At 37.9% G+C, this 27,698-nt stretch overlaps 1 protein-coding gene across 1 annotated transcript in view; it reads left to right on the top strand.

Annotated features, from left to right (window-relative positions):
* The window catches only part of CBLB (Cbl proto-oncogene B), a 195,456-nt gene that overhangs the window by 65,154 nt on the left and 102,604 nt on the right, over window positions 1–27,698 (top strand). The window lies entirely within an intron of this gene.

The following is a 27,698-nucleotide window of genomic DNA, read 5'->3' as shown; positions in this document are numbered from 1 at the left end:
ACCCTGTGGATCTGACATTACCTTCAGTAGATGGCAGTGGGAGACGTGGACTTGGGACTGGTATCAGGTGTGGGGCGACCCTGTGGATCTGACCCTACCTTCAGGATAGCACTGGGATTGAATTAGAGGACACCCAGCTAGTGCCCCTTACTTGGCGTGTATGAGGAAAAACCCCACATTGGGTCACAGATGTCCTCTTTTCTGTTGATTGTTGTAGAGGTTTAAGCAGCAGTTCTGCGTTTTTGGCGCCAGAGACTGGTTTTATGGAAAACAGTCTTTCCATGGGAGGCGTGGGTAGATGGGGATGGTTTCAGGATGGTTCAGACCCTGTATAGCTCCACCACAGATCATCGGGCACTAGGTTCTCCCAAGAGTGTGTAAGTTACATCCCTTCCCTGCGCAGTTCATAGCAGGTTCACGTTCCTAGGAGAATGTGATGCTGCCAGTTGTCTGACAGTGGAGCTCAGACACGTGAGTGATGGGGAGCAGCTGTAAATGACAGGTGGAACTTCCCTTGCTACCCTGTCGCTTGGTCACCTCCTGCTTTTCCTAACAAGCCACAGAAGCCACTAGTCCTCTTTGGCCTGGAGGTTGGGGACTGCAGATTTACAGTAAAGAACAATACAGGATGTGTTTTCCCAAAGCAGAAGTGGAGGTTGGTGAATATTTGAGAATATAGAAGCTTCTCACTGAGGATCGTTGGTTGTCCTGAAATTTTATTTGCGTGGTAAATATGGTTATGTTTGTTAAGAACTTACCATACATAAGGTGTTTACCTCGGTGTAGGTAGAATTTTATTCATTAACACATGGTATATGTAATGCCACTTTAAAGTGAGAATTAAAAATCTCTCTGAATTTGTGAGTTTTTACACCCAGAGCCCATTTCCTTCACCTTGTTTTTTATTTAGCAAGCATCTCCCCGACGGGGTAGCTGCTGCATGCTGACCACGGGACTAGGGACCGTGGAAACACAGAGGGTCATGGGACCTGCTTCCTATCCTTAAAAAGCATTTTTCATTTTGCTTTTTCTTTTCTTCCTTCCCTCTCTTTCTGTAATTCTTTCTTCTTAAGACTCATGCAACAGATATAAGCATGCGAATATGATTCCAGAGAGGACAAAATTAATGCTGTACTATTGATATGAATATGAAAGTGATATGGGGTTTCAGGAAGAGTGATTAATTCCAATTTTGCAGGCTAGAGATAGGTTCACTAGGAGCTTGATAAGCTTGGTAAGTATCCATGTGAGAGAAGGGCCTTACAGTCTGAAACAGCATCATTTGTAAGGACAGGAGTTTTTAGTGTACCTGCCTGGCAGGTACAAGGGAACAACATATAGTCGTATGAGAAGTTGGATCATACATGTTTTTTTTTTTTTTTTTTTTTTTGAGACGGAGCCTCAAGCTATCCCCCTGGGTAGAGTGCCATGGCATCACGCTCACAGCAACCTCCAACTTCTGGGCTCAAGCGAGTCTCCTGCCTCAGCCTCCCAAGTAGCTGGGACTACAGGCGCCCGCCACAGCACCCGGCTATTTTTTGGTTGCAGCCATCATTGTTGTTTGGCGGGCCCGGGCTGGGGATTCGAACCCGCCACCTTAGGTGTATGTGGTTGGCGCCTTAGCCGCTTGAGCCACAGGCGCCGAGCCGATCATACATGTTTTGAGGAGAGATGTAATAAAGAAAAGTGGCTGCAATGTGCAGTTCAGGCTAGAGGGAATGAGTGCTGCATTCAGAAATGTGAGCTTTATAAAAATTAAGATACCTAATAGGCATTTATTTAAGGAAGTCAAGGAAGTGATATGACCGGTACTTTAGAAAGATTATCTGGCAGAGTATGGAAAATGTATCAGAGGTGATATAGATGAGAGGCAGGGGAGACTGCAGGGTCTGTGGCTGTTGTTTGGATGAGAGGTGGGGAGGGCTTGGCCTCTGGAACAGCAGTTAGTGTGCTGGTGGGTATGGGAGTTAATGTCCGTGAACAAGAGGAGCTGATAAATATCCCAGTGATGTTTATTGTTTTGAGAGGGTTGGTATGGAGGGTTTGAGGGATGGAGTGCTTTCTCACTGTACAGTGAGGATAAAAGAAAGACAGTTCTACTCTAAAGGAATATCTAAGTGGATTCAAAATCTTTAAAGAGGAAATAAACACCGTAGAGAAATAGAAACAAGGCAGTCGATACAACAGAAGGTAGGAACTGATGAGCTCAGGCATAGCACTGTTTATTAGAAGTATCACGTAAGCATATGGAATTTTAAAGTAAGAAGCACATGGAATTATCATATATTTTATTTAACCTAAAATATCTAAAATATTATTTCAATATTTAATAATTATGACAAACTCTTAATGAAACATTTTACTCTTTTTATATACTAAGTATTTAAACTCCAGTGCGTATTTGCAGCTATGGCCCATCTCAGTTTAACCATATTTGAACTGCTGAGTAGAACGTGTGCCTCGTGGCCACTTGTTGGGCCGTTCGAGGTTTGGGAAGTCAATTATTGTGAGTCATCAACAACTTACTTATATACATATTAAAAATGTTGAAGTTGAACAGTGCCTCTGGCTCAAAGGAGTATGGCGTGGGCCCCATATGCCGAAGGTGGCGGGTTCAAACCCAGCCCCGGCCAAAAACTGCAAAAAAAAAAAAAAATATATATATATATATATATGGCACTTAAAGTGTGCAGTCAGTGCCACATGAGAACTAATTTCATGGGAAAAGTGGTAGCTTAAAGAGAAGCTTTTGGGTGAGTAGAAGAAACACATTCTCAGAATTACCCTCAAAAGCACTTCTGTAATTGAATGTCTTGCTATTTTCATTAACTGTTCTTAGTTTTAAATATTTTTAAGCCACATTTATTTGAGAGGAAAATTTAACTGAATAAAAGTTACAGTGAAAAGATAAATGGCCTCTTCAAGGGATGCAGCAAATTAAAGTTCATTCTATTATCTTAATATATACCCAGCTTTATTAACTTTGTTATAGTCATCGGCTGACACGTTATTTTAATTTGATTTCCTACTAAGAATGAATTGCCACCCACCCCCAGCCCCAGAAGGAATAAAAGAATAATTAAAACTATCACTTCAGAGAATTCCGGGACACAGAGGAGGGCACAAATGGGCCACAGCGTCCTCCCTGCCCTCCATTCAGCTTCAGGAGGATGCTTCCATCTTCCATAGACAGAGTGCTTCGAGGCAGGCTCCTTTTTGCTTGTCTTTGAATCTAGAGGAGGTGGTCCACTCCATGAAAGTTAACTCTGAAGGTCTTTACAGCACCCTCAACACCTTGAAAGAAGCTGTATTTAATAGCTAATAGCAGTTACGGTGGATGTTCTGAGACATATAGGGATAAATCAGTAGGGGCTTGGAAAGTAAATGACAGAGCTCATCAATTCACAGACTCTCTACTCAAACACTGAGCCTAAAGGAATAAATGGAGGTGCCGTAATTATCTACAAATTGTGTATTCTACATCTCCTGAGTAATTATCACAACTAAAAATTACACATTACAAGAGTCACAACTAGAAAATTACCTGGAATTGCTTGCTCAGTGAGTATTTTTCAGAAACCGAAATTTGTGCATAAAATGACTATGCATGAGAGCTATTTATAATGGAGTGCTTTTTAGTAATGGCTGGCGTAAAGACTTCGCTGATTTCTCTAATTTAATTTCCATCAACACTGCACGTTTCAGTGGTACCTACCTCAATGTCTAAGCGAAGGAGTCATCCTACTCCTAGAATAAAGCAGTTAAACTACACAGGTGAAAGTGAATTTTCTATATAAAAATATATACAAATATACTGTATGTGTAAATTCCAAAGTTCATTTATATGTTAATTCCCTTACTGACTTCATAAAAATTTTGACATTATTAAATGAAAATGTAAATGTCTTCTCAATATTTTAGGGAATACTAATTTTATAGTAGACCCCACTGATGATCGAGATGTCTGAGCTGCTTCAATAATAGTTGGACTCAGAGGTCCTGATGGAGTTTCTTGGTGGGGCTGGCTAGACATATTACTGTTCTTATAAGTTTCTCCCTCTAAACATAGTGGCAAGTAAATGATGTGTATAAGGAGATGCTTTTAGGTTTTGACCATTTTTGTCATATTTTGGTCCTGGCCCCATGGGACCTGCATTGCTGTGAGCGTAAGTGTCTGGGACTTTATTTGATCTTTGGCCTTTATGCAGTTTTCACTTCCATTTTTAGTTGGCAACTCTGGAAAGCAATGGTTCCTAACCTTTTTTGGCTTGGTGCCCATAGCTCACCGCTTAGGGTGTCGGTCATCTACACTTGGGCTGGTGGGTTTGACCCCGGCCTGGGGCCTACTAAACAGCAGTGACAACTACAACAGAAAAATAGTTGGGTGTTGTGGTGGGTGCCTGTAGACCTAGCTACTGGGGAGGCTGAGGGAAGAGAATTGCTTAATAAGCCCAGGAGTTTGAGATTGCTGTGAGCTGTGACATCACAATACTCAACCGAGGGTGACATAGTGAGACTCTGTCTCAAAAGAAAAAAAAAATCTAGTAGAGACCTATGGATTCTTTTTGTGAGAAATAAGTACAGAAGCACATGAACAATGTTGCCTAAGGGCAGGGAGGAATTAGACTAAGGAAGCAAACTGGGGACAGTTTCAGCTGAGAGGACGGGGTGTAGGAAGGGGCACTGGTACCTAAAACAGCATCATGTGTTTATGTAATTGCAAATCGTGTGTGTGTGTGTGTGTGTGTGAAAGCTGCAGTGAGGAATGAGGCGATAAGCAGGGTTCACATAATGAAGAAGAGCAGGGCTCCCCCATTCTGTACAGTATGGGTGTGTCTCTCTGAGGTATTTCAGATCTACACCATGCTAACGGATTACTTACAAGAGTACCTTGAAAATGATTATGATGAACAGCTATCGTTCCTGGCTAATTGATTTTTGTAAATGATTTCTGGTTTAAATATTGGTAAATATACTTTTACATATACTTTCTTTTCTCTGTGGGGAGGAGGCTGTTTCTATTCCTCCTCCGAATCCAGGCAGCATCCCTCTTCTTCCCCCGGCATCTCTTGGAACTTTCGGGAGTTTTTAGAGGTTCCAGCTCAAAATGTCATTTTGACAGAGGTGTTGTCCTAAGCTTATCACCATTTCTGAAGTATCGTTTTGAGGAAATCCCACTTTCCTTAATTCTTCATTTTCCTTAATCCTTGCCCCCAAGGAGTTTTGCCACACCTTTTCTTGTTAGCAATAAGTTAGCTTTCAGTCGGACCTTGCCCATGGCAGGACACAAAGGAGAACAACAAATTGCAAAGGAATTTCAAAAGGGGCAGTGGGCAAGGCTCACTAAGTTTAGGAAGTCTCCTAAGCTGTTCACTGTACCACACAGAGTGAAGGAAGAAAACCATTTCATGTAAATGAATGGAGCCATGTGATGTGGTTAAGCACATCAAAGTTCTTTTGTAAAACGATAATTAAAATTGTCCATACCTGTGTTAATGCTTACTTAAAAGTCTGAGTGACTAATTTGACTATCCATTTGGTAGAGGATTACTCACTTTAACCCTTGGGTTCATTATACTTTAAGTAGCTAAACACATTTTAAACCTGTAATGCATTAAAATATGAAAAATACGATGTGCTTTCTCATTAAAAATGCTACCTATTCCACTTTTATAAGTAGGGTATTTAACACAGTGATTAAGTATCATTTTAGTGGCCTATACCTAGGTTTTACAAGCTATTAAAGTTATAGACCATTTATCTGTTAATAATGGCTGCTGCTGCTTTTATCCTATTTTCCTGAGTGTTTTAAAGGTTGTTTTCATTAATAAGGCAATGATTCAGCCCCGAAGTAAGGGGAACTCCTCTTTGAAATTTGGCGTTCCACCTGCTCCAGTCATGAGTGATTCAAAAAATTTTGTGAAAGCCCATCAGTCAAATGTTCAATAAATATATTTTAAATTTCTTTCTAGGAATGAGAAAATCCTGTGCTGAGATAGCCTTCCCTCTCTCTCTCTCCCGTACTTTCAAGTAATAGTATGAACGCGCTGACTCAGATACTCTCTAGACAAATACTCAGTGCCCGTTCATAATTTGTTTTTATGTTTATTAACTAAGTTTTATTTGTGCCATAGTTTGGTAAAACCCCAATTCTATGTGTTCACCCTCTTTTCTCCTCCTCTCCCCATGATAATATCCTACAATTGTATTTTCTCAGGAAGTCAGCTCATGGCAGGGACATTTCCAGAATCATTTGTAGGTGTCCCTTTGTTGGCTCACAGGATTGGTGGTTTTGTGTTTACTTTGTTTTTCCATAAATTTTTACGTAATAGATTATTGTCGACAAACTGATTGTAGCCAGAAAAGAACTTGCCATTTAAAGAATTCTAGAGTTTTTCCTGTCAAATATTTGAGTCCTGACAGTGATTCCCAGTGGAATCACCTAAGGAGCTTAGACAACTTGGGTCTCTGTGTCCCATCCCCAGAGTTTTGTTTTTGTTTTTGTTTTTTTAATCGCCTGTATATGAAGATTTTATCAAATGGCCAGGTGATCATAACGTGCAGGCACAATTGAGATGCACTGATCACTCACTTCTTTTTTCAGTCAAGGAATTTAAGGCACATACAAAGGAGTGTAAGGGACATGTCTAAGATCTACAAAACCAGAAGCAGAATTTTGATCTTCAGAACTTACTGTCAGATGTTCTTACCAGGATGCAGTTTATATGTTTCTGTGGAAGTGTGGGTTTTGGTATGTCAGAAGTGCACATAAAATTATGTCCTTGCAATTCTCTTGGCTGCTTAGTCAAAAAAATAACAAATATTTTCTCTAATACTGAAAAATGAGAGGTCATCGCTGAGCTTCAGTCATTACCTTTGTTATGACATAGGAGAAATTAGTAGGTAGAATTTGGAAACTTCCATGTAACTTGCCCACAGTCTATGAAATAAGAGCTGAAATTTTGTTAGAGCAGATTAACTTCACATCGCTATTTCTTTTCTTTCTTTCTTTTTCTTTTTGAGACAGAGTCTCACTTTGTCACCCTTGGTAAAGTACCCTGGTGTCATAGCTCACAGCAACCTCTTACTCTTGGGCTCAGGCGATTCTCTTGCCTCAGGAGTCTCCTGAGTAGCTGGGACTGCAGGCACCCATCACAATGCCCGGCTATTTTTCTAGAGAGGGGGTCTCGCTGTAGCTCAGACCAGTCTCGAACTTGTGAGATCAGGCAATCCGGCCCCATGTCACTATTTCTATAGCAGAAATTATATGAATGTTTGTGTTTATAACATTGGAACATGAGTCATTCTCTAGGACAGTGTTTTCCAACCTTCTTTATCTCACAGCGTACTTGAACCTATCATTAAACTTCTGGGACACACTTAAATTACATTGATTAAAAAAAAGACTTAAAAAAAGAATATACAGAGTGCTTTGAATTTCTCTCAAATAATTTAATTAATGATCTTTAAAAATTTTCGTGGCACATCTAAAATCCTCCCATGGCACACCGTTTGAAAATGTCTACTGTAAGAGAATTGCAAGAGCTTCTAGTTAGAATTATAGGTATAATGTATCTTATAAAGTGTACTTTGTCAGTAACATTAATATCAAAGACAGAAATGAAGGCAGTGTTCTAGGAATATAATTTTCAGCATGTTAGAAAAGGGGAAATACTAGGAAAATATTATATACTAACTATATAGTCTTATCTCTTTGGGAAACAAGTATGCGTTTGGTACTGTGAGGACAGAGGCACGGTGTATAGTAGTTGTTATCTTTCTGCCCCCATTTACTTCCCAAAACCCACACAGTCACAACCCTGTCTGTGGCTTCCTCTCTAGTCCTGTAACGACCAGTACCTCGTCTTACTTAAACTTGTTATCTTTCTGTACGCATCAGCCTAGCTTCTTCATGGACACAGGGTGTTTAAGAAGTATTTGTTGAAAGAATGAGATATTCTGTAGAATCTTAGGGCAGTAGTTTGTAGAATATGATCTGCAGAGCAGCAGAATCCTCAGGACCATCATTATCAGCTACAGTACACACTAGGAACTTGTTGGAAAGGCTGGTTTTCAGTCCCCACCCCAAAATTACTAAATCAGAAACTGGAGGTGGAGCCCAGTTAGTGGGTTTTCAAAAGGCTTCCAGATGTCCTGATGTTCACGATCATAATTTGAAAACAGCTGCCTGTTTTTCCTTTCTCTGCAGGACCTAGCGTAAAGAATTAGATGCCAGGATGTATAAAGTAGTTACAGATGCGAGCAGGTATTATGCTAGGTGCTTTTACAGGGATAATTACGGTGTTTACCACTCTGTATCAGCTTGCTTTTGCCGCACAGTGACCCTAGTTTGCTTAAAGTGACTCTCTGGGCCAGCTGGGTTGTTTTTGCATTCGGGGCTGTTCCACTGTGACTGAGTGGCCTAGGGTGGCTCACTCTGTGTCTGGGGCCTCAGCTGAATGGCTGGAGCTTCTCTCTTTTTCCCATGTGTCTTTCATCTTCCAGGAGGACAGTCTGAGCCTGATCACATGATCGGATAAAGGTTCCTGGAAGCCAGAGAGGAAACTCACCAGGGTACAGGAGTTTTATAACCTCTGCTTCTATTGTAATTCCTCATGGCTCTGTGGCCTCAGCAGGTCATATTGACCAAGCCTTGATTCAAGGAGTGGAACTATAGATGCCACCTCTTGATGGAAGAAGCAAAGGCCTAGAGGCAGGGGAGAAATTGTTAACTGCTTTTTAATTTCTTATGTAAATATTTATTGATGGATTAGAATTTGTGTAGTCCTCACAGAATATAAATGAACTAATGGTGCAAGATAGTTACACTTTGAGGACAAAAATGACATTTTTTTTGAGAATTACCTTTCTGATTATTTGTTAGCACCTGTGGTTTTTATCAGGGAGAACTGTGCTGTTCCAGCTTTTGGCAGAAATAAGGTCTTTGGGGACATCATTTTTAAGAAATTTGTGGATCTGTATCACAAATGGTACAGTAAATAACCGGCTCAGATATTGAAGCGTATTTCTCTTTTAAGAATACATGTATGTTTATTTGGGAGTCTTGGTATGAGAGTCTTCCTTGAAATAGTTTATCTGTCGAAGGAATAAGCTTCCATTCATACACATCTGAGTCCAAGTTGAAAGTTTGAGTGTGTGTTGGGTGGAGGAGATATGTATAGACACCAATGAAAGGTACACCGTAAAACTCCAGGAACTAGAAGAATACTCTTTCATGATATGTAAACCTTGGACCACACAATGGAATGTTTAAAAATACGTTTTTTGTTTTTTGTTTTTTTTGGCTTTTAGGGTGGCTGCATACACATTGTGGACATTTTAGAAATACATAAGTATGAACAACAAGTAAAATAAAAATCATCTGAGATGGCATTGCAGAAATGTTATTTCTGAATTAAATGCTGAACTGCCTTTCTCTTGCTCCTTACGCCTCTCGTTATGCAGGCCTTCCCCATTAATTGTTGGACTAGTCTATATATTATGGAAAGTATTACAGTGGATTTCATGATGCAGCTATGGTTGCACCTATTTAACAAATGTTATGAATTAGGCCTATTCATGTAGTTAATAAAAATGGGAAACCAGCTTTCAGGGAGTTTTTCCATGCTCAGATGTTCTCTTACATAACCTCTACCTAAAATATCCTTGTTTGTTTTTCCCTGCTTTGTTTGGTTTGTTCATTTGTCTGCTTTTTGTGAACACCCTCTTCGCGTTTTTCTCCATTATCTCAGTTCCAGAAACGTCTTTTTTGTTCTTTCTCCTTCATCATGTGCTCCTTTCTTCATTTCTATCTCTGTTACTGTGGTCATTTTTATATGTCTCATTTTTCCATCTAAACTCTTTGTTAGATCTTGAAAGATTAACAACTGATTATCACCCTTGAGATCTCATCTTTTGCCAGTATTGATAATTCCTTTAAAAGGATGAGACCCGTTAGTGTTCTGAAGAGTCCAAGCTACTCAACTTTTGGCTTTCTGTGTGATGCCCCATATCACCCAAAATCAGAACAGCAAAAATGTAAATGTATTCCCTCTGTCACTCACATACAGGGCAGGCTGCTAGGAGATTTTGACATATGAGCTGAAGATCTTATGTGTTTGCATAAACTCATACCATGCAAAGCGAGCATTAAGGAGGGGGAAAAAAGGGTAGTTCTCTTGGGTTTTAAAAGAGGAAGTCTCCATCCCCCACCCTTAAATCTCAATCTTTAACATCTGGTTCTGACTACAGATGGGGGGAAAAGAAAACAGACCTAAATCTCCATTCAGCCTGTCCTACCCTCAAACAGTTTGATCTCCGATAACATTTCTGTTTTTATTGTGGTCTTCAGGGTCAGATGTTTTCGTTAAAGGTTTGTAATGAGCGATCTGAAGGCTGTGCCTATATTTCTCTATTATGAAAAGTTAAAAAAGTAACTTATAGCTAGACCTTATGTGTTCTTGTCTTATTTTGGAGATGAAACAGACAACAGAAACCTTTACTTCACGTACTGATATTATTTATTTTAAAATTTTAATTTATTTAAATTTCGAGTAGGTGGTAAATTCACATGCTCAGAATCCAAACAGTCCTTGGAATACCTGTGTTATTTTTAAGACTCTTCTTTAACAGTTTTTTTTAAAACTATGCCTTTACCTCTCTTTGTTCAATATAATATTTTTAAAGTAGCATTAAGAATAGATATGTTTTGTCGTTTGCTGAGATCATTCTGTATGTGATGCTGTCTCTTACAAAAACTAAGTCTGCTTCTGATAATGTACTTTGTTTTAAACTTTGGAATGGCCAAAAGGAATTGGTGTGGGTCTGCTCTTCAGATAGTTGCTGAGAACAGCCCAGTAATTCCCACTGACAGTGCTTCTACCCCTGTAAAGGGTAAAGCCAGGGGGAAGTGCCTTGTTCTTGAGCTTACCTTCATGGAAAGGGGAGAGCTTCCACTTTCCATTATTATTCTTTATACGTTTATGTGCAGAATTGGAAGATGCCTGTGGAAGAGCCTTTTACACCCTTGAAAATCAAATTGTCTTGATGTCTGAATCAAATTCCAAACTTGAGTTAAATTACAAACTTAAGTAAGGTCTGATTTTACCTATGTTGGTATGTGTACTCATACCAGAAATTGGAAAGCATTTTATTGGAAAACTGAATTTTTATTGAAATCCAGAGTTTGTTATTTGAAGTTGGTGGTTAGACTTTTCAGTGAGAGGAATGATGAATTTAAAAAGGTATGTGTGTGTCCACCTACACATATATATGTATAGTGTAATGTTATACGCAGTGCAGGTTGCATAAAAGTGATGAGCCAGTTTTCTTTCTGATATTAGCATCAATTCATGGATTCTGGCAGTTTCACATTTGGGGCAAGCTTTGAAGGAAAAGTATAGACAGTAGAGAGTACGGTTCCTGCACAAGCTCGTGTTTAAGGAGTTAATGTTAAGCAGAAACAAAAGTCTCTTTCTTCTTCTGTACCTAGGGAATGGGGGGAAATGTGCACACACACACCCTCAGCACATCTCTGTCCACAGAATTATGAATCTTACTTCCATTAGTATGTAATATATCCACATATGACATAAATAAATATTTCTTAGCTAAGTGAAACTTTCGTGTCCTTGTTTTTGTTGTTCAGCACCGTGTCTGTGAGCGTCACTCTCGTGGCTGTGTGTGGCTGTAGCGTGTTCATTCCCGTTACTGTTTAGTGTTCTATTCTGGGAACTTTTCACACTTCATCTGTTCTGTTGAGAGAGATTTGTTTTGAATAAAGATGCTCTGACGGTTCTCATGCGTGGGTTCTAGTGCTATCTGTGTGCATTTCTGATGGATGTATAGACTAAGATTGCTGAATTGTAGGGCATGCATATATTCCACTGTAATAGCACATACATATATATGTTTAGAATTTTCATCTTTTTATGTGATATCTGTTATTAACTCTTTTGGTCATTTAAAAATGATTTATGGCTTATTAACTGGTTAACCCACAAGAAAGTAAAGTCTTGCCTATTTATATTGGGGGCAAAATGATAGAGAACGTATGGTTTCAATATAATTTACAGTTCAAAGACTCAGTGCTACACCAGAAAGGTCTATGACATTGGGCTTTTCACAGCATCTCTTAGAGTTTGTAACTTCATTTCTGTACATGAGAAGACAGAAATTAATAAATAGCTTCCATCTCTACAACTCTGTGATTATTTTGATAGAGAAGTATGCCTTTGTAAATGTCTGCTAACTCTAGGGCAGCAGTTCTCAACGCTGTCGTGACCCATAGGAACTGTATTAAAGGGCTGCAGCACTAGGAAGGTTGAGAACCACTGCTCTAGGGGAGCAAACCTACCAAGTCAGATTAATGTCTGGTGATATTATTTTTATAATAATTAATAGTACTGGGATATGCAAAACCTCTTATTTGGGTTATTCAGTAAGCAAGCATGCCTTTTTGTATATAGGCTAGTTTACATAAGACCCATGTTAAAATAATTTTTCCGTCTTTACCTGGTAATACTTATCCAGAGGCTTAACAGAGAATATAAAACTAACTTAAAGCACTAAAATTTTACAGTTCACATAATTTGTTAACCTGGAATTTTATGTCCAGAGAAATTTTTGTATATTGTGTTAAATTTTCAGTTGAGTTCAGTGAATTAAATGGGAACCATTCTTTCTAGTCTTATTTTTAGTGTTGGCTGTATATATTTTAATACCTATTCTTTTTTCTCATGGCTTTTTCCCAGATAGAAACTCTATTTGCAAGTCGGTTTCAGAGTTGGAAAAAATGAGCTAATATTTTATTATTTCATAGGCAAGTTAGTAATTTTAGTAAGCCATATTCAACTCAGTTTTGTGAGGCACTTTTTTACTTTTTGTTTTATTTCTTTTTCTCAGTTTGTATTGGTTACTTAGCTCAGCTCTTCATCTCTGATTACAGCCATGTGGATATACTGCAGAGTGGGGCTGGTACATGCTGTGTGGTTTTGTGCATTGTTCCTGAAAGGGGTTCCTTGGTACCTGTTCATGCTCTGGAACTAGAAGTTAAATAGGCAATTTTAGTAAGTCTTTCGTGGAGTTAAGTTTATTGACTTCAAAGGAATATTTTTTTCCCCTGGGATTCTTATCTTTGTTCTTGTTATTATATGGAAATGTTATTTTAAGAGTGATAGATTAGAAATTTTATGTTAATTCCATTATTGGTGAAGTAAATAGAAGCCTTATGCCAGTTTCACTTATAAAAGAAATTCAGCATCTTTTAGATAAAAGCGTTTGGAAACCAGAAGCTCACAAAATACCTTCCTCCATCAGTTCTTTTGTATTGAAAAGACTTGCTTCCCTGTGTTAATTTCTCATGTCTGCTTAGTTAATTTTACCCCTGATTTATTTTTTCCCTCTCTATGATTATTTTATTTATTTAATTTTTTTTTTATTTCAAATTAATTTGAGAGTACAAATTTTTAGGTTACATTTCCCTGATTTCCAGGCTAAAGTTCCATTTGTAAAAGAGCCCCTCCCCCAGGGGGCATGTTACTCACCCTTAGGATGTGCACATCAGATGAGTGAGATCCTGCCTCATGCCCTCCCCCCTTCTGCCAGTCTTTCTCTCTGTTTCCCCCATACTAGACTATATTTGTTTTTTATTGTTCATATGAGCATGACCAATTGTTTATAATTGGTTTCATATTAGCATGGAGTACATTGGATATTTATTTTTCCATTATTGCATTACTTTACTAAGAAGAATATATTTCAGCTTCCCCCAGGTAAATGTGAAAGATGTAAAGTCTCCATCTTTTTTAATGGCTGGATGGTACTCCATGATAAACATATGCCACAGTTTGTTGACCCATTCATGGGTTGACGGGCACTTAGGTTGCTTCCGTGACTTGACAGTTATGAATTGAGCCACAGTAAACATTCTGGTGCAGTTGTCTTTGTGGTACGATGATTTTTTGTTCTTCTGGGTAGGTACCTAGTAATGGGATCATGGGATCAAATGGAAGGTCTACTTTTAGATCTTTGAGGAGTCTCCCTACTTCTCACCAAAAAGTCTGTATTAGTTTGCAAAACTGCCAGCAGTTCCCTTCTCTCCACATTCATGCCAGCATCTAGTGTTTTGGGACTTTGTGATGTGGGTTAATCTTGCTGGGGTTAGGTGATATCTTAGAATGGTTTTGATTTGTGTTTCTCTGGTAATTAAAGTAGATGAGCATTTTTTCATGTGTTTGTTGGCCATTCATCTGTCATCCTTGGAGAAGTTTCTGTTCAAATCTCTTACCTCAATAGGATAGAGAATCTAGAGAGGAACTCACCACATATCGTCATTTGATCTTCATTTGACATGCCTACCAAAAACATGCACTGGGAAAAAGAATCCTTATTTAATAAATGGTGGTGGGAGAACTGGTTATCCACATACCCGTGACTTTGTATCCCATACTAGCCTCTCAGACTGTGCTGGGTTTGCGTCTATGACTTGCCAAGAGTCTCTACCCCCAGTTTCCTTCTCTTAGGTGCCAGAATACAGCAGCATCTCCCTTGGGATTCTGCGGCTGTTCCTCTCAGACCTCACCACTCCCTGCCCTTGTTCTGCTCTGTGGCGTTGCATTCAACATCCTGCCACAGGCTGCACCAAGATCTTTCTTTGATTAGAAGTTCTCGTGACAAAATAAGCTATCAGGGCTTGCCTGACCTTTTCCAAGGATATTTATGCCGGTAGAGTAGGCAGGGAGGCCTTGATTGCTCTTTAATTATTAAGTTACAAGGAGTTGTATAGCAGGGAGAAAAGTCAGTTGTAGGAAGAAAGCACCTTAGTGGTGTGCTGCGTTTGGAGAGGATGTTTTGTGTTTCACTGGTTTCAGTTCTTGCTTTTCCCCCCTTCCTTTACTGATCTCTCAAGGAAAGAACCAGACATATTAGATAGACTGCTGGCATTTAGAGACCTCCAAGGTTAATGGTGATTGATGGAGATTAGTGAGAGGAGAGCTAATTTGCTTCTTTCTCACATTAGGCATAGTGAACGAGTGATGTCTTCCATTTCCTGTAGTGGGGAGCAAGCAAGGAAACAGCAGCCCTCTCTCTGACCTCTGGCAATATGTTGACCCATCAGAAAAATTCAGTTTTTCTCTTAGTATAGAAATGTGGGGGTGAACTGGGGTGTGGTGATGGTGGATATTATCAGTCTGATGTTGATATTTACAAATGTGAAAAGTACACACTGTTCCAGGACTGGGCTATCGCTAACTAGGGTTGAGCTATTGAGCAAGAGGCATGACTAATGAAAGTCCCATAAGTAGGTGCCTTTGAGGTCTGACCTGAAAGAGAAGCTAAATCCCTCTACAGCAAGGACGTTCCAGCCCGGTGGTGACATAGTAAGCTCAGAGCACATCAGCAGTATCACGAGAGGGATGTGGTTTGAAACAACAGAGTGGAATCTCTTTCACAAATCTTTAAATCTTCAGGCTGCTTTAAGTTGCAGTTTTATCTAGAGGCAGAGCAGTCTTTCAGGGTACCTGTTGAACTGCTGCATTTCTGGTAGTAACATGAACATGAATCACCTAGGGTTCTTCCCAAAGTACATATTCTGTCTGAGTCAGCAGTTCTGGGTGGGACCCGCAATGCTGCTTTTTTAACTAGTTCTGAGGTGATGTCTGTACTGCTGGTCTGAGGATCAAATTTTGAGTATTGCTATTATACGCTTATTTAAATAAGTAGTATTGCTGATATTTCTGCACATTTGGTTTTTCCTTCTTTATATTTCAGCATGAAATTGCTCTGAACAATGAAGAAGTTGCATTTTATTTTTCCCTGTGGTATATATAATGTAGCTGTATTATGGGAAGAACAGTGATGAAAAATAGCTATTAATAGGATCCAAAATAAACCCACCAGTTAGCGTACTGGAAATTCATTGTGATCACAAACGGAAGACAGGCCACACATTGCTATTTACAGACATCTCCATGTGGTGCCGTCCTCACATGTGTGACACCAAACAGACGTCTGGAAGACAGACTTCTGTGGGAGATTTTGGCCCAGGAAATATATCTGTGTGCTATAAAACTTAATGGAAAAATGTAATACTTAACTACAGTCCCTTTAAAAAAGTAGATTGCAGTGTCTTCCATGGAATCGGACAGGTTTGTTCTTGAGAGGTTCAGGGAGCCTCCCTATCTGGGGAGGGACATAAGGGAATGGTCAGCTGGTAGCTTGGCATTTGATTGGTTGTTGATAGTGTATGTTTTGGGTTTGCCAAATTCAGCTTAGTATTCTAGTTTAGATCATGGAAAGAGGACACATTCCTTTCCTCTACTCAGTATTTATCTGGTGAATCATTTTTGGAAGTGAGGATTATTACGATAATATTTTGAAATGGAAAGGTGTCTTTTCAGAAGCGCATGCGCAGTGATCTCTGAGGCTGTTTGGATGGCAATGCACCAGGGGCTGAGAGTCTGCCAAAGGGGAACATCTGCTTCTAAGTCATAGGTTCTGGTATATTCCTCTCTGGGTACCCTCATTTTCTCAATTTGTTAAATCTAGATTATATTTTGTCAAGACACAGGGAAGGAGCACTCAGAATCATCCATTATCTTGCAATAGAGAAATCTTCAACAAATCTTTTAAATATGAATAGAGATCTAAGAGTTTCTAATTATTAAATTATGCTGTATGGTACCTTTTCTGAAAAGTAGCTTTCTAAGTCTTCCCCCATGCAGTCTTCCCTGGTGGGGTCATCGTTGCATATCTGGGCCTTTGCATGCTGTGAGTGGCACAGGTACATGGAGGCCTGTGCTGGTGGTGTGGCAGGCCTGGGTGGGGAGGCTCGTAGTATTCATGGCGTGTTCCCGCTATCCTATCAGCCTCTTTCCTGAATGCACATCACTCTGACTCTGCAGTCTGTTATGTTGCCAGACTAGTTTACACCTCCATGCCTTCTTTACTAGGCTTCTTGCTTTTAATAGGACACTTTCTTCTGCTTTGTTCTGTTTCTCTTTACCCTTTCTAAGAAGCCCAGGGCTGAGTGCTTTTCTCTCTTCAGCGCCTGCATTTCAGAAGCACCTTCAGTGTACCTCAACTGTATGATACAGACACTTGGAAGACAGGGACTGAACTGGTCTTCATCCTGGAGTTTCATGGCTTAGTACAGTGGCAGATTTTAGCAGGTCCTCAATAAAATATTCATTCAGTGGGTAGACTTTAGTAAAGTCACTGTAATTCCATATACATGTATGTTGATCACTATGTTTATTCATATACAGTTATTCTGGAAATGGGGAAAAGTGACCTTTGTGTAAGCAAGCTAGACTTCTAGGCAAAAAATCAGTGAGCTGTATTGTGAGTAAGATGTGTGGGAAAATGAAAAGATTAACTTTACAGCCTTAACCTCATGGATTATTTGTGGCCTTTTTCCCCCTCTTTTAATACTTAATTCCTTGTGAAGGGCTTAATTCAGCAAGAAATAATTAAGCAAGACATAAAATGTTTCTTTCTCATTCTGATGTTTAACAGAAATATTAAGAATTATTTTTTGTAATACTTAAATATTTTGCTTTTCTTATTTCTGATAAATTTTAAATGATCCAGGAGAAGAATAAGAATCGATTTTTGGAGCTACCATGTAAATTAAATGGCCCAAGTTTTGGGTATAGCAATGCATCTACTGAATATCTATTTCACAAAAAGAATTTACATGGGTGGACAGGTATAACGGTCTGCTTAGTAGTATTTTTAAATATCTTCTCAAAGCTGTTGTAGTGGTCGTTCAGGTATAGCTGGGAACCCAAAGAATTATGCTAACAAAATCAATGTGTATCTTTAATGTCAATAAGTCAAGGGTTATAGATAGGGCTTGACTTTTAAATAGAGACCCCAGCGGATAGAGACAAGCCAACATTCAGGATACTTTCTTATCTAGCAGATGTCAAATCTAGTTATGTCATCTTCAGAAAATTCATGAGTTAAATGGTTCCTCAATTAAAATATACTGCTGTAAAGTCTGTAAACATTGCTTACATTTCACCCACGTATAATGATAGAGGCTTCTCTGTACACTTGAGAACTTAAAACTCGCAGAGATTAAGTCTCTTGTTTTGTCAGTACAAATCAATGGCTTAGCATAATGCTATTTTCACAGTTCAGTTTATTGTGTAGTTATCTGAGTAAATGTGTTCGAAGAATTAAATGTAGTTAATTCCTTCTGATCCAAATCTGCGTAGGCTGGTTTCCAAATAGGATAATCCAAATTTCTTCTAAAAATCTTTTCTTGCTTGGTTTGTTTTCATATCAGAGAAAGTATAGCACATGTAAAAATCATAATTTCTATTGTTAAAATACTTTCTTCAATGAGAATACAAATTTTAAAATAATGTTTGGTACTTTACTCATTAAATTCTCAGGAGAAGAGGGCGCTCTCTTCCACTGAAATGTTGACTATGATGATAATAGTAAATTGATAGTACACATAATGCTAATAATAATAACACTTATCAAATACTTTGTATCAGTTTCCTGAGTCAGTTATCTATTGCTGTATGGCAAACTACCCAAAACTTAGTGGCTTCATTTGACAACAGTTATTGTGTGTCATGGTTTTTTGGAATATCTTGATGGTTCTGCTTTATGTGATGTTGGTTCTGGTGCAAGTTCAGTTGGGAGATCCTGTGGCCTCATTCACAGTCTAATATTTGATTCTGCCTGGTAGCCGGGGACTCACTTGGATCTTGCTGCAGGATTGCTCGGGCTTCCTCACAGTATGGCACCTAAATGTAAGAAGCAGAGGCAGAAACTTCAGATCTTGTAACGCCCAGCCTCAGAATTTACACAGTACCATTTCTACTACATTCTGTTGAGTAAAGCGAGTCACAGGCTAGCTCAGTGGAAGGGGAGGGAAGGGAATAGACTTTACCTTATATTGGCAAGAATGACAAATATTTTTTGGCCATCTTTAATCCTCTGGAAATACTGTGGCTAAATACTATTCCAATTCATATTTTACGGATCAGGTAACAAGGCTTAGGGAGATCAAGTTGGTATCCAGGGTCATCCACTTTGGTAAAATAACATTTCTCTGTCTCAATCAGTGTCTCTTAAAGTGTTCTTACACATACATGTCACATACCTAGTTAATGGAAAAGCTCTGGTTAGTTGAATCACCTGGTCATGTGTAACTAATCATTTCTTCATGATGTTGGAGGACAGAGAATGCACATGATGCACAAGTTCCTTTAAATAAGGACCCAGGCTTTCTTGCTCCTAAGAATAATTTAATTTGAAAACTTTTTAGGAAACTCTTAAAAAGGTAGGATCACCAATTACATTTAAGGGTCCATACCCCTCATTCTCTTTGAGCCATCTTTAGACTGAAGTATTTGAGCTTTCTGTTCTCTGCTTTTTATTTTTAAAACATGAAATTATAATTATGAGGTCCTCTTTCAGTGAAGGATGTGGGTAGAAACTAGTGTGGCATTTGTCAGTGTAGTATGAGGGAGGGAATAATAACATTTTGAAAATTAAGCATCCGTATGTAAGTGTTTTGGGTTGAGCATATCGGAAAGGCCTTTTCCATGGGAAAGTTGAAGCTGTCTGATTAGCCCTGGGGCTCCCCCAGGACTGGGGATGTTGCGGTGGGTCTGGAAGTGTATTCTCTCTCCTCTACATGCATTTCAGCTTTGCCCAAAAACATTGATGGAACAGGTCATCTATGATATTTTTGCTTCTTTTTGAAAATAGGGCAATTTAAAGAATAAAAGAGAAAAAAACATTTGCAATAATTTGACTACCCAGAGGTTACTACTGATAATGTCTTTTGGTGTATGTCCTGTATTATTTCCTGTTTATACGTTATCTGTAATGCAATATTTAGCCTTTTATTAGAACTAAAGTTGCACTACGGTGGTAACATAAGGTTACAGTGTGGTATCTGTATCAGATTATGCCTCAAATAAATGAGAATTGCTTAGCAAGTTTGTACTTATTATTTTATATTTTCATCAACCATGTGAACGAAGGTAATTTTAATCCCAGAGGAAGAGGTAGAATAAATCTCATTACATTAGTTTTCCTCTGTTAGTATGGTACCGTGTGAGCACCAGAGAGATGACCTCTTTCCTCCTGTGGTTGATTTGATTTTTAATTTATCCCATTCCAAGAGAGCAGGGTGGAAGTGAGACACAAGGATCAGTAAGGGAAATTTCCAGAGCCAAAAGAAGGAAGAACTGTTAGGAAACTGTTAGTGTGAGGGGAAAATGTTTTGTGCTTCCTCAGAAAGGATGAAAAATATGTTCTGTTGACTTGAGTTTCTAGAAGCTGCAGAGGAAGGATACAGCATGGATGTCCTTCGTCTTGCTGGGATTCCATTTCAGCATTCAGGAAGCAGGAGAAACAAATGGTGGTTGAACTGGAAAAGAATAGATCCCAGGGCTCACAGGGCAAAGATGTTTTTTATTTTTTCCTAATTGAAGTCAAACTCCAGAGTTTTAATTCTCTATGAAAGTGGCTTTTTGTAAAATTCCTTTTCACCCAGGTTTGGTAGAGAAATGGTGGAACAGTACCCTGGCCCCATGGATGGTAGAAAACCTTGATGAAAAAAAAAATTAGGAGAATTCCTAAATATCTTCTGTTGAGCAAAAATAAAAACAATAGCGTTCCTTGATATGTCGAAAGTGGTAAAAGTAGTAAAAACGCTGGGGTAGAGATGATTAAGAATTTTCCTACATGTTTGAGGTAGGATGTGGAAAAACTGACCAATTGTATATGTGTTTTCATGTATTTAAAATTAAGTTGGAGGGTCAGAAGCAATAAATAGAGACTAAATGGTATTATTTGGACTGATACTACTCTCTTTCTCCATGTGTTTGTATATATACATCCGTATAACTGACCACTGGGAGTTATAAGTAACAAATTTGTGAATCTAGATTTTCAAAACCTTTGTTGCTATTGTGTCAAGGTCATGTTTGTTTATGACACTCTTATCACATTACCCTAGGTCATGCAAGTTATAATTCATATTTTTAATGTTTCTTTCCCAAATGAAGCAAAGTTCTTCTGTGATCTGGTGGTTTCTGTATGCTTTTCATAGTAAGCCTGACTTTGTAGTTAGTGCATAGAGCTTTCATTTTCTTTTATTATAAAAGAATGGATTTTTTTTTTCCTTTTCTGTCTGAAGAAATAGACTGGTTTTACATTTTTCAGATTTATTTTACAAAAGATACTTGTTACAGGTTGGGTTTAATAAAAGAAGTCCGATATTAAGACAAAAGACTTTTATTTATTAAAATAGATATGGTAAAGATTTTAAACAAGATGAAAGCATGCATTATCATATCATAATGCAGTAGGTTTTCATAATAAATTTTTTTCAGATAAAACTGTTCAAAGCATCAAAGAGATGTTTTTAATCCTACTTTGGCATTGCTGCACAGTTAAAATAATTGACATTAACAATCATTTGGGAACCTTTACTGAGTAGAGATAACGTTTATTATAGTCATGTATATTGCTATGGTAATCTTAGGAAATTTCAAAATTGAATGACCCAGTTCAACCCTGGAGCTGTGTAATTCCTGGTGTATTTCACCGTCACTCTAGTGTAGCTACCCATCACAGGGTCTGATGTGTTTTGGTAGAACCAAATCTATCACCCCAGATTTCTTAAGCTCCTCTCCCTCCCTCCCTTTCTGATTGCCACCTTTGTTCTGGTTCTGTGTCAGATTTATCTCCACTACATTGTTCTTAACCTTTGGAAATCCCTAAGTCCCTTAAATTCATTCAGAGTACAATTATATCATCTTCATCGTTGTAACATCAGTGCCTAGACCAAGCCTGGCATATAATAAATGCAGAATAAATGACTGAGTGGCTATATCAAATACTTGTCCTTTGTTTGCTGTTTATGGAATTATGAGAGGCCACTGTGAGGAGTGATGGTTTTCATAAAAGGAAGAAGATGATTCTTACCTCATTATGATGGCCATCAGTTTAATGGATGACAGCTATGTGGAAAAAAAGGAGAAAGATGACTATGATCAATGTTTATAATTTTAAACAGAAGTGGCCACTGAAGTAATAGTAATAATCAATAACTTATCTATTGAGGGTTTTTAAAATTAGATGTCTTAGGCTTCTACCGTGTTTCCCCGAAAATAAGACCGAGTACCTACATGTCTGGGTTTTTTTGAGACAGAGTCTCATTATGTCGCCCTCGGTAGAGTGCCATAGTGTCACAGCTGACAGCTACCTCAAACTCTTGGACGTAAGTGATTCTCTTGCCTCAGCCTCCCAAGTAGCTGGACTACAGGCACCTGCCACAATGCCTGGCTATTTTTTTTGTTTTTGTTGTTGTTGTGATTTTTGTTTAGCAGGCCTGAGCTGGGGTTACACCCATCAGCCCCAGTGCATGTGGCCGGCACTCTAACCATTGAGCTATGGGCACTGAGCCAACCTACATGTCTTATTTACTTCATTCAATAACAGGTGTTTTTATTTGCAGTTTTTATATATGAGGAAAGTAATATATAGAGTTAGATAACTTGTTCTAGACTTAGCTGCAAAGTACAGTTATGAACCCAGTGCTATCAAACTTAAGGTCCAAACCTTTTAATATAGCATACTTGAAAAATTAAGCAGGATATCTCAAAGGATAGTACATTGGAACATGACATTCATAGGCAGATCAATCCATGTTTGATTTATGTTTAAGGCATTCGTGAATTGTCCATTTAAAATTATACTACATCCTCCATAGTTACCCACTTCCCTACACTGACCATCTCCTTAAGTTGACCTAATTTTCATAGATCAGACATGTACCACATGTATGTATCAGTACAGTAGGCCTAGTTCCTTATGTTGATCAGTTCATTACTATTCTTTGGGTGATCAACTTGTAGAGGTTCTGCTGTATTTATTTTAGAAGGTAAATATATTTGCTCTGTAAATAGCATTCTTATTTTAAGGTATAGTCTCTTTTAATTAACCTTTATAGATAACATATTCATGGGAGGTACATCTCTGCTAGCCCAAATTTGGGGATTAGCCTCCCTACCCATACTAATGGTGGATGCTGTATTCTTTAGGACTGGAAATGTTAAGACCTTCCTCTTGCCTATTTCAGTTCAATTTTTTGGACTGGCTTCATTTACTAAATTCCTTTTAAGCGAGCAGTTCAATATCCATGAACTAAAATGGAGTACTTTTAAAAATTGTCCTTCTTCCTGCTTCTCAGGGCAGATTGTTTATGGCACACTCCTGAACTTCTTCTGTGACTTTCAGTAAATTCTGTCTCCTCATTGGGATTTGGACTTGTTAATGCCTGCATTGTACTCCTCTTATGGATACTGACAATTTTAAAGCATTAGGGCAGAGGTAGCAGGTAAGGATCTGGTTTTAAGACTTTTGAGACCCAACTTGATAATAGTTTCTATTCCCATGAGGGAAAAATGAAAGGAAAGGTTAATGTCAGCCTGGTCTGCTTACTTACTGAGGTATCACAATGTTCCCAAGGTCGGAAACAGTGTGATGTAACTCTCTACACCCATTTTGGAGGGCACTCCGTCAGAAACACAGAGAAAATTGCTCTTTCACTGGACGTGAGTCTCATCTTAAGCGCTCCTGTTTGTATTCTTTATGTCCTGTCTTTCTTTTTATGTTGAATTTGTTTCACCTTGTAAAGAAGAGCATGTTCCTAGCTTGTAAGTATGAGAATTGGATTATTAATAGTTTTGGGATTAAAAACGTGATTACCGTTTCTTCTGCCAAAAGCAGTACATTCTCATAGACTTTAGATACTACGGAAAAATAAAATGTCATTTAAAGTTTTTCACTAATTCACCATTTAAAGCTTTTTATTTCCTCCTTGATTTATGACACAGCTGTTTCTTGAATGAAGAAAATGCAAGGACTTCATGCAATCTAATTAGATTACATTCTTAATGTGTCTCCCACATTTAGTGGAGGCTGCTAATCAAATCTTGATATATTTTCTATTCATTTTTTTTAATTAAATTCAAGTCAAGATGGCTAGAACAAGGGTACACTTCCCCTGCCACATTGTATTATAACAATGTCTTCCGTGTCTTGTTGTTTCCTGCTGTGATCCATTTATTAAAGGTAGCTTCCTGCTGTCTGTCATCAAACCTTAGTTGACTGCACTTTCTTAAACTGCTAGGCTCATTCATAGACAGTGGAGCGCCATCACTCTAACAGAATCATCATGCTGGTTTCACACTCACTGAATTCCGCCTTTTAGTTTAACTCCAACCATTTGAGTCGACTTTGGGGAAATTGGTACATACCATTTTAAAGAAGTGCAGTATAAGTGATTAAATTTGGGATAAACGAGGCACTTTGTTCTGTAGGTGACCTTCTTGACATTGTGACGCCCTGTCTCAGCTCTCTCTCTCTCTTTCTTTTTTTAAATGTAGCTAGCTTTCCTTCGCCTGGCCCTCTATGTTTTTACACCTTCCTCCTCCCCTTTTCAAGACTTGTCCAATATTAACATCTTTAGATGACCTGGTATTTCAAAATACTTTTCTTCTGAGACTATTTCTTCTAAAGAAAATCCCATGCAAGACACCCTAATAAATGGCTTACTTTATGTTGGTAGATATGTAATTATAAGTAGCTTCTCTTGGAAGTCAAAGAAGAATGTGGAAAAAATTCCATGTAAAAGTAATTAAGGTTGTATTTTTAAGATTATTGAGTCTTTTCTTTATGAACTACTTTTTATCTATCAAGTTGTTTTTGGTTTGAGTTTTAGTGACAGAAACGTTCTCAATTAGTAAACATCAAATTCTTTATTACAGTCATTATTTTTGGTCATATGCCTATGAGAAATCAGGTGAGCACAAGGAAAATTGACTAAGCACGGAAAAATTACATGATAGGAAAAAACCCTTTTATCTACAAAGATGCATTATTCTTGCCTTTCTTCCCCCTATGTCCGGACGATTAGAGATGATTGTATTCTTGGGTTTTTTCCTTCCAATTGGAGGTTATTTAAAGAAATAAATACATATAGGGTTCAGAGTACAGTTAAAGAAAACATATCCTCCTTAGAAAAATACAAAGAACAAAAAGAAATCTCAGAAACACATAGAAAAGAAATTGTGTTTGGTACAATAATATTTTCAAATAATGTCAGCAGAATTAGCTGTCAGTTCTTTCCACACTTGGTGTAGATTATAGACTCTATAATTCTATGTTTTTGACAATGGGTTTCCAAAATGGTAATTTACATACATGTGGTGTGTAGTGTACAAACATAAAATAAATATGTCATATGCCACTAATGCATTCAAATAATTTTAACATGAGTTTGCGTTTCTTTCAAGATTAAGGCAAAAATGTATGTTTTTATTGCCTTAGTTTAGACAAAAATAAAATAAATACATAGGGCTCCACAATGTGGGGCAAGAAGCTGGACCTACATACACATTTATAATCAAGTGATTGGTTATGTAGGTACTATTGGTTACTAGAGCTTTTAGACTATTAATTATAGTATTACTATTTCTATTTTAAAGTTTAGTGTCTACATAACCAGTAAATCACATATCCAAGATGGGTAATCATTGGCATTGTATGCCAGATTTTAGATCTATCAAGTAAAAATGAAAAACATTTGGATATGATTAAAGAACAAAGAAACAAGGGGATGGAGTGCAACCAATTGAGAAAATAAGGAACAGTTGGTTTACCCTAATTATAGCCATCTTGATTTTCCTTTATTCTTCTGTATGTATCAATTTTAAGTTTGTTAGAAAATTAAATCTTTCTCAATTATAGAAATAAATTCATTGCAGATTTCCTAAAATGACTTTATGTTTTCCTTAAAACTCAAATCTTAAAAGTCACTTGTAGTTTTATTGCCACAAGACTTTCCTTTGATCTGGTGTAATAGTTCACTTTTTATTTTTTAAGACTAGATATCTTATATCTGTTATCATCCAAGTGAGACAGTGACATAAATTAGGAAATCAGATCAATGTTAAAGATTCAGTTAATTAACAGCGATTTTGCATTTGGACGAGGTTGAAGTATGCAGAAGTGTTACTGAACCTAAGAACACGATAGAGCCTTTGTAACCACCATGCATTTTCATGTTGTTTATTGTTGCATGCCAAACACTAAAATAAGACCTAAGTTTTGACTTGCATTTTCATAAATCTGTGAGAAGATTTATGGGAATGGGGGACTTTTTTTTGTAATGGAGATAAAATTTACTAATATTATAGAATACTTTATACTGTATTATTTTCTCTTCATTACTACTTTTCCCACTTTTTATCGTGTGTATATTCTATATTCATGGTAGTACCTGGGAAATTCTGTCTTTCTTTTGTAAATGTTTTGAGAAGAATGACGCCTGTTGACTTTATTGACAAGTGCATACTACACGATCTCTTTAGTAACAAACATGGCTTTGTATTTGAGCGTCATTAAACATGGAAACATGAGTAAATATTGGGTAAAGTACCACGACTTTCAGTGACAAAGGCCTTTTAGTACATAAATGGTTTTACAGGTTGTAAATTTGATAGCTTTCTCCGTGTAAGTTTTCCTCTACATTTTCTTTGAGCCTTAAAGCAACTGCCTCCATTCCACCTCCCAACAGACACACATATAAATAGCTGAAGCTTTAGAATGGAAATACATGTAGATACACAGTATATACCATTGAATTCTGGTCATTCTGAGTAAACAGGAATATAAAAAGCACAGTCAGTTTAAAACTGAAAAATTCTGGAGTATTCTTTGTTTCAGTTGCTTCTTTTCTGTGTAGCATAGACAGTTTTAGACTGATTCACAACATACTATTGTAAACTTAAGGAATTGTAGGAAGGATTACAGGTGATTGATAGTATTATTTTGAGGTAGGAAGCATGTTTAAATTATGTCAGAATCCCGGAAACTAACATAGAAATTAGAATACTGGTGACACCTGCATCTCCATTCTTAATCATTTTTTTCATACTGCCACAAATGTTTCCTCCTAAAATAGAGATTTCATCAAGCCCTCTGTCTCTTGAATCCATCTTGCCTCCCATTCCTTAAAGCAATATCTCTTAATGAGAGGAACACATTGTAAGGTGTCCGGGGAGCTTTCACTGTATGCACATATCGAGAACCTGTCATCAGAAATCTGATTTTTAGGTATAAGTGGCAAGTATATTTGAGACAGACTTTGCCATTGTCTCTGATGCCTCTTCACGTCATGTCCCAGCCAGACTTTCTCACATGTCTCATGTCCTTTTCCCCTGCTTCCTTCTGTTCTGCTCCAGCAGTGCCAAACATAGGTATTATATTATACAAATACTTAGATCTGTTTCTTACCTATACACTTTTGTACATACTGTCTTTGTAGCCTCGGATAACTCTTTCTTCCCTCCCTCTCTCTCCACTCAGGTCATCCAGGTGTCACAGGGGAGCTTTACCGTCCTGCTCCTCTAAGGGCAAGTCTTCCCTTACTCCTCCAGGCAGAAGTAGTCACCTATCTCTTGTGTTGGCATTTATATTTGATTGTGATGTTTTTAAGTGTCCATATGTTCCACTAAACTGCGAGCTCAGTATCATGCAATTTATCTTGTTCATGTTTATGTTAACTGAATACAGCAGTGAATAATAAGCCAAAAACTTGTTAGGGATTTAACTGTGCTTCGTGAACATTGTTTTTAGGGGCTTCATTAAGT

This window comes from Otolemur garnettii, unplaced genomic scaffold (assembly GCF_000181295.1).
Source record: "Otolemur garnettii isolate 467f Iridium unplaced genomic scaffold, OtoGar3 scaffold00131, whole genome shotgun sequence".
Lineage (NCBI taxonomy): Eukaryota > Metazoa > Chordata > Mammalia > Primates > Galagidae > Otolemur > Otolemur garnettii.
Note: the sequence above shows the minus strand (reverse complement) of the source record. Positions and strands in the feature narration are given on the sequence as shown.